The 8,526-nt window shown below is 39.8% G+C and overlaps 1 long non-coding RNA gene across 1 annotated transcript; it reads right to left on the bottom strand.

The window, feature by feature from the left end:
* Positions 1-2,396: 2,396 nt before the first annotated feature.
* LOC127313665 (uncharacterized) lies at positions 2,397-6,014 on the bottom strand. Its single transcript, XR_007859164.2, has 6 exons — positions 5,537-6,014; positions 5,352-5,448; positions 5,110-5,186; positions 4,150-4,225; positions 3,905-3,983; positions 2,397-2,481 (listed from the first exon to the last, which is right to left on the bottom strand). It is a non-coding gene; the product is annotated as an uncharacterized lncRNA (long non-coding RNA).
* Between the last annotated feature and the right edge of the window lie 2,512 nt (positions 6,015-8,526).

The following is an 8,526-nucleotide window of genomic DNA, read 5'->3' as shown; positions in this document are numbered from 1 at the left end:
GAACCTGGTCCGTTAGATGAATATTAGAGAAGAGCAGAGAGAATTGTTTGGTTGCAATGGATTCCTATTTGGTGTGCTGCTTTTGTTTAGGTTCGTCTTCTAAAGAAATAATTAATTAATCAATTGAGATTGCTGAAACCTCGAAAGTCTGCATGCCCTCCCTAGAACCTGATCTTTTAGATATGCTCCTTCAGCAAAAGCTTCACCTCTTTTTATTCAAAACAACATGTGAAAAGGTGGTACATGATTATGAATTCCTTACCATCTAAAGGTGAATTTCTAAGCTTTAAGTACATATTTGTGGTATATCTGATAGATATGTCACCGTACCATATCAAGCTAAAAAGTTTAAGTCTTCAGCTACCATTATTAATTACTATCCTGTTTATCCTTTTCTTTGGGTGGGGAAACTAGCACAGAGCTATGTTATTGGCCACTCTCAGTGAGTAAGTGAGATCCAAGATTACTTTTAAGTCGATGAGTACATTTGTGCACCGTTAGCTTGCTACCTTTTTAAATAGTTGGATGAATTGCCCTATTCTCATGTTCACAATTTAAGTTACTGCTATCACTAAAAAAGGTTCCACTTGTTGTATTAAAAGGAGATCACTCTTCCTGTATATGAGCTGACTAATCTATAGAAAAAGGTTCAGCTCTCACAAGCACACACAACGATTTAGCAAACATACAGCTGCCCTATTCTCACATTGTCTTTTTAAATCATTGACATCCACTTAAATAAGTATACTTGCCATCCACTTAAATAAGTATACACTAAAGGAGATCACTCTGCTTTTATGTTGCAATATGAACCAAGAAGTGTACATGCATCTGACTAATTTAATCTCTCACAAGCATACATACATGTTATTAATTTTTTCTTCGGCAGATTTGACAGCCATTCTTACTAGCTCCATCCTTCAATACACAGTTGTGTCCACCAAGGTTTTACCACTGAAAATCTTATGAGCTAAAGAGTCATAGATAGTTATTTCTATGCATAGTTAGTACATGTGTGTATGAAAGACAGGAACATTTGGGCCAGCTCACTCGCTTGAACGACTTTGGAAAAATTTATTTAAAAATTTGGCAGATTTGGAGAACTACTTGCTAATACTTCCACAGCTCGGAGGATGCTGCTAGGAAGGGGCCATAACTTGCTAAGTTGTAAAGCTAAACCAGGCCAGTTGGACTTGAACTTTATTTCACCGTTTGTGTAATTGTGAGGTTACATCCTTTTGTTCACGATGAATTGTCTCTAAGTTAATGTCCTTCCAAATCACTTTCCATTTTATTTTCATTTGTAAGGCAAAATCCTCCCAGCCCACCAGAGTTCAAACCTCAGAGTTCAAACCTCAGGTATGAACATCTGTGTTTATCATAAAGGTGAAATATTCATTCAGTGGGAGGCGACGTTTCCATCGATAGCGAGGAGCATGTGGTGACTTCGTCAATTTCAAGATCCAGTCCGTCGGCTCAGTCTTCCGGACATGCTCATAAAGGTAGGGTGTGCGTGTGTGCGTTGAAAGGGGTGAGTGTATGTGCGTGTATGTGGGCGCTTGTGTTTGTACTGTGTTTCTAAAAAAACTCCAAATTGATCGCGTTCTATGTAATTGGCATGCAGAGTGTTTGACTATTAGTCGTTCTTGGGTGCAAACACCATTTCAGGCTTGACTCCATACATCATTCTTGGGATGGATGTAACCATGTAAATTGCCTGCGTCTACTTGCCCATCCTGACACAATAAGGATTTCTGTAGATACAAGGTTAGTTCCATGTTCGTACACATATATAGTTACCTAGAGGACACAAATGCTAAAATGCAAGAAAGGCCCAAGCCTGTTACATCAATGGCAAGATTTAGTATTAGTATTGATGCGAAGGAGCAAGTTTTTGTATGTATCTTTATCTTGAATTCGCTCTCGCTCTGAATATCACCATTATTGTGTAAACACAAGGTTTGTCCAAATTAATGCAGGAACTTGACTCTTTCTCACCTTTATGCTTGCCAAATTACAATCCTATGGCTTCCCTATATGCTCAAGTTCGCTATACAATTATATGTGAGTGGGATTTTTTGCATTTAGATATATAGGCTTATTATATGAGGCTCACGGTGCATGTTTTGAACTACAGGTTCCATGTCAATTGTGGGGACCCCGGACTAGCTGTCCGAAATTCCCTGTTATGTATACAGTTCACGATCCCATGATCAGTGTGTCGTGAACACATAACCGAACTGATATCAAATTACACCATCCATTACAAAGAGGAATAAGAAAATTACAACATGGTCACATGACCAATACTTACATAATAGCCTCGAAGGGCCTAACTAAACATCAGAGTAGCATCATCACTTCAAGAAATTGATACCCAAGTCATCTGCCATAACCCTACAGGCAACTGACTGGGAAGACGTTCCTAGCTCGCATAGACGTCGTCCAAAATCCTTCTTCATTAGTCGAACTCCTCCAAGTCTGGCCAAGTAAATAGCCAGGGACAAAGCCGTGAGTACATTTGAATTGTACTCGCAAACCATCAAGAAGGTGATACCAATTCTAACTAAAGAAGACAAGAGAGGAAGAATAGTTTCTCTTGTGGATATAGCATGTAGAAGAGAAGAGATGTTTTTGGTGGAGATAGCATCCCAACTTCTCGATTGAAGGGGACACTTCAAGAATTTATCTAAGACATCTCTATATCTCTATTTAAGAAGATACTTCAAAAGAGTTCTACAACATAAAACACTAGGGAGGGGGTAACCCAATTTTGTTTCCTTTCCGACCATCTCCATATGGTCAACCGAACCATTCCCGTACCCTTCCGGTACTCCGAAAACAAGTTCCTTTCTTTCATTTTCCAAACAATATTTGTAAACCAAAAACTCATCAGGCTAAGCAACAGCCATTCCAACCGTCCATGACCGCGGACGCGGCTATTCGAATAGATTTTACTCTGCAGAGTTTGCACACTTTCCCCACCTCTATCCGGATACCTATCGTGTGGGCATCATCCCCGCATAACAACATATGCCACGACGGATACCCGAACATAGCCTTTCGCCCATTCGACTTAGCAAGAGGTACTACCATATGGAATATGTACCTCCCCGGCACCGTGGCAGCTCACCACCCTTTGAGCGTGGCTCCACCGCCAAGCCAGGAGACCCATAGTGTCTTCCGGACGGGTCAGCCCCGAAGGCCTCCCGTTATACTATTGTCCCAACCATGACAACCCGGAGGGGGGTAACCGTACCCTTGTATAGTTGTGCAGTGCCTCATGCTAAGAAGAACAAACATCAAGCTAAGCTCCGTGCCCACTTTGGAGTAGCTGTGGTTGCGCGGGTTAATTGTCACGGGTGAATACTTAGGCGCCAAAGTTTTCGAAAACAAGACTTTCTTTCCAACCATCTTTGCCAAGATCCTTTCCTTTCGTAAACACACGCTTGGGTAAATCCAACTCACCCAAGGTTTTAAAAAAATTCTTTTCAACAAGGTATTTTTCCAAGGGGGTTCCCAACCTATAGTTTTATGGATGAACTAAGATACATCAAGGCATGATGCTAGCCATCATACCACTAAGGATATGATAATTGAGGTGTCAAGGGGATCATACATACTTAGGATAAGCATGCATAGGGACATCATAACTAAGATGATTCAACAAGGGTCATGATGTTAATCATTATACCACTAAGAAGGTGACAATATAAGTGGTCAAGGGGGCATACATGCTTAGGGTAAGCATGCCCTAACATCAACAAGGGGTTCAACATACTTGGGAATAAGTATGCATAGAGTAGAGGACCAAACATCACACATGATACAAGGAACCAAGTATATAATGGAACAATGAACACAACAAGAAGGATAAATAGCAAGAGATCAAAAGATGGCTTGCCTTGGTTGGCTTATTTGTCCCTGGACTTCTTCAAATTCTTCAAATCCTTCCTCTCCTTCAAACCCGATAATGTTCGAATCTATCGCCGCGAAATATAAAAGGAACACAATCAATCACATTGCAACAACAAGACAACATTCAACAATCAACAACTAATCATGCAGCCAAGGTATAACATACTAAGGACCTATAGATACCACAAAACAACTTTACGAGTTTTAATTTAGAAAACCCCATTTATTTACCTAGTAAAGGTATGAGTGCATCACAACTTAGCAATTGCCTCTCTCGTTTATCACCATGGTATAAACCAATTATCCCCTGGTAGATAACACCATAAAGATGACAAGTGCATTAGTTTGGCATCAAAAACATTCACATTATAATCTGAAACATTTTTGCAAAAGCGGGCAATCATTCTCCCTATTTTATAAAGCTTACATAACACTACACAAGAATAGGAAGCAAATGATATGCCCCACCATTTGAAGACTTAAGCAAAACAAAAGAGCTAAAGTTAAATTGCAGAGGTTTTGTTTTGCAAACATAAAACAAAGGTTGCCCATCTCTACTAAAAAGAGTTGGTCAAGGGTTTTAAATAAACCGAAAAGTTTTGCTTCAACAATGCATGTCACACATAAACATTACTAACAGCAACAAATATGTATTAACAGAGACTAATAATATTTTTCCTATATAGCCAGAACTAATACAAGACTAACCCAATTGGAATCACCCAAAAATATTAAACCTACAATTTTAGGAATTTCTTTGAATCTGACTGTATAGAAAACAAGATCTGTAAGCCATAAATCGTAGAAAAATCCTAAAAATATGAGGCCACTGGAATTCGAAAGATATTTAAACAGAGATTCACACACAATTGGATTTGGGTTCAAATTATTTCTGAAACTCTCACAATTGGATTTACAAGTTTACTGCATGTTTTCACCATTTGCTTTAACTATGGAGTTGCAGAACAGATAAAGGTTTGAATCTTGTTTGAGATGATTAAGAAAACATTCAGTAATCCTACAGAATTGGAATCACACAATTAGGTTCAAAAATGGATTTTTGATGATTTAAAAGCTAACAGCCATGTCTGCAGAACACACAGAACAAGTTTAATTCATCAAAAATCATACACAAATCATAGAAATATGAGGTCAGGTGCATCTGAAAGGTATTGAATAGGTGATTCTTACCCAATTGGTTTCATTCAAAAATTCGTTCCCAAGCTCCTGGTTTAATTCGACAAAGTTAGATCTGACCAGATCTTGATCTGTGAACCATTTCAATTTCAAGATGTCATTTGAAGTGAAACCAATGCCAAAATGAAGGTACTGGAGATGGCTTTCACCCACAGTTGAGTTTGCTCAAAAAGGTTTTGTAAAACGGGAGAAATCTAACAAACAGTGATTCTGCATGTTTGCAGAACTTTATTTACCATGCAAAATCCGTAACTAATTTGAGGATGAGACCAACGCCAAGTTGTAGATCTTTCCAGTACCTATCTGTGGAACTTTGAATCACTCAATTTGGATCTGCACACAAGATTTGGCGGATTTTACAAGTTCGTACCAGAATCTGAAACAGCAAGATACAGAAATTACTGCAAGGTTTTGGACGAACTTTGCTCAAGAACTTCAGATCTGAGGATAGCTCAACCTTCTCCATGCTTGGACCAACATGCACCTGCATCAAGATCCAATTTAGTGAGAGGAGAAAGGATAAAGTGAGCTGGACTCATCAAAGATTAGGGGAGAAGAGAGGGAGAGAGATGCTCTCATGGTGAGGGGAAGCTTGAGGGAGGAGGGGAGCTCCATCTTGGTGGCTTTCCATGGCCATGGCTGGCCATGGAGCTAAGGAGGAGCAGCAGCTCGTGGGGAGGAAGGGGGAGGAAGGTATGAGGGAGTGGAGTGTGAAAGAAATGAGCCAAGGGGAGTGGAGGTGGCAAGCCAAGCTCTTATATAGAGGGAGGATGGTGGCTGCCTCCATTTTGATTGGCTAAGGTGGGTGGCTGCCCATTTATTTGTTGGGGTAGTTGGGAGGCAAGGCTTGCAAGAGAAGGAAATGAAGAGGAGGGGCTGGCCGAATTTCAAGTCATGGCCGGCTCCTTTCTTGTCATGAGCAAGAGAGAAATGTGAGAGAGATGCACAACATTCATGTGAATAGTTCAAGGCATGATGTTGAGAAGATAATGTCAATGAGTGACTTTGATAATGATAAAAAATAGGAGTAGATACATATAGATAAAAAAGGAGTATGAAGGTGACATGTGCCATGAGAATAATCTCCACCACTTTGGTTGAGACCAACTTATGATGAAGATGGTTCCCAAGGTATAGTTGATGAATAAAAGTTTTTAATAGAATTCAAAATTGAAGGATTAGGGTTGGCCGCATGCAACAATACATGAGCATGCCAAGGTAGATGGGATGGTGATGGTGGTTTAGTCAATGATAGAGCAAGGTTAAGAGAGAAGGTGAGTGAAGTATCCATATACTCACAAGGATGAATATATTGACATAACTCATCAATTTATGAGATCAAGGTGATGATGGAAGAGAATATAAAGTATTTGAAACACCTCAATTGTCTAGGGACAATTGGGAATGAACTCAAGTGGAATGGAATTTGAAAATGTTGAGAGAACTAGTTGGAACATAGGAGTTCAAAATGTTCTACTTACTTTCCCAAGTGAAGTAGAGTTTTCTCAAATTTAAAGCAAACAAGAAATGGTATAGGTACCATAAACAAGCCTTTTGTTAAAAAGAAGGCAAGATAGAAAATAATTGTTTTAGAAATCAGTACTAGGTAGAAATGGGATGAGAAACAAAACCCATTTCAGCTCCTTGTTTTCCTTGAAGACTTATCTTGAAAAGATTTAATAAAACTAGAAGTAGTTTTGTGATCAAAACTAGAGAAGGAAAAACAATAGGGTTTTTGAGAGAGGAAACTAATTTAGGGAGGAGTGTTCTCAAGGGTAGATGGTGACTACAAAATGTACCCATCATTCCACTCTTGGTTTTTGGGAAGATTAAACTTGAATAAACACAAGAGGCAAAAGTGCAGAAAGTGATCTTGAGGTTAAACATTGGATAGGGTACAAGATCAATGGAGTATAAGAGTTGCAAGAGTAGAATGAGACATGCAAGACGTGGAAGTTACATATGGTATTGCACAGATGAGATTAATGCATTGAGGTCAACAATAACAGTTGTGAGTGCTTAAGGATCAATTGCCAAAGTCTGGACATTATAAGCCTGTCAACACAGATGGTCGACATGGCCTCAAAACCAACAAGGATGAGTGGGTATAAGAGAGGGATGTAGCTAGGGGAAGATGATCCCAAGTTTTAAATTTAGGATGATTGAGCTAGGTTGTACCACAAGGAGAAAAATTAAGAAGGCACACTCAGGTTGCCATCAGGGGAAGAGTTTGAGGTAGTAAAAAGGAAAACAACTTTTCCTAGGACACACATGTGTTTTATTAGGTGAGTTGTTTGTTTTACCACTAGAGGTGTTGTTCTAAGAGGTGGCTCAAGACAAAACTCAACAGGAAATTAAGACAACACATCTACCAACAGATCAAGGCAATTCATCATAACAAACAGATCAAGGCAATTCATATTAATTAGTCTATAGAAAAAGTTTTTGTTCCCCCTAATTTTTGCAATAAGGACAAATAAACAAGTTTGCAAAAGTTGGGGTGTTGCAGATCTTCCACCCTTAAAATAATCTCGTCCCGAGATTACTGAGCGCAGAACTAGAGGGGTTGTAAAACTTAACGAAAGTTAGACTCCATTCTTCTGTAGATGTGCCGTTGTTGAAAGGGTTGCAACTTCAGCTTCCGAGAGACATGGTAACTTCTGGCCGAGAGCAAGCTTCATGAGGAGGTTGACTACTCCATGAAAGTGTTAGATCCGTAGTTTTCTTGACGGTCCTAGAGGAGGTTCAAGACTATGGGATGGTTAGTGCACCCAACGGTGGTTGAGCAGGGTTGAAAACCTTTTAGAGTTAGCTTAAAAGTTTACTGGAAGACGAAGTCTTCCACCCTTAAAATTGTTCATCGGGGAGGGGGTTTGAAAACTCTAAGCTTCGGCCACGGGTCTTGTCGGGCGCTTTTTGGAGAAGTCATTGATCTCTCGCCTTGAGTCGAACATCTTCAGAGGACGTTGTGCAGTCCATGGCCTCAAGAGGCGTTAGTGTAGTCCCACGTTTCCAACGGTGTTTTAGAAAGTTTTAAGTTTTAGGGTTAGCTCCAACCTTTAGTATTTTTCATCGGTCTTCCACCCTTAATATTTTTCATCGGGCTTTTGGAAAAACTCAGAGCTTCTGCATTGTGGTTCTGTCTGGAGCTTCTGAAGAAGTCAACATTCTTCTGTATCCAGTTGAAGAATCTTCGGGAGAGACGTGTAGACCACGACTTCAAATAGGTAAACACGGTGTTTACAAAACCAAGGGATGCGAGGTAAGTTAGTAAGTTGATAAAGCGCCTGGTTGGTATCCATATGAAGCATCAACAAAGGCCGTCGAAGACAATCTTCAGCTTGGGGGTCGGTGTTGACTTATACCAGTTGGAAGTGAGTGGGTAAGTTGCACCTAGTCTTGAGTTCTTGA

Source organism: Lolium perenne, chromosome 7 (assembly GCF_019359855.2).
Source record: "Lolium perenne isolate Kyuss_39 chromosome 7, Kyuss_2.0, whole genome shotgun sequence".
NCBI classification, from domain to species: Eukaryota; Viridiplantae; Streptophyta; class Magnoliopsida; order Poales; family Poaceae; genus Lolium; species Lolium perenne.
This window is presented reverse-complemented; position numbering and strand designations above follow the sequence as displayed.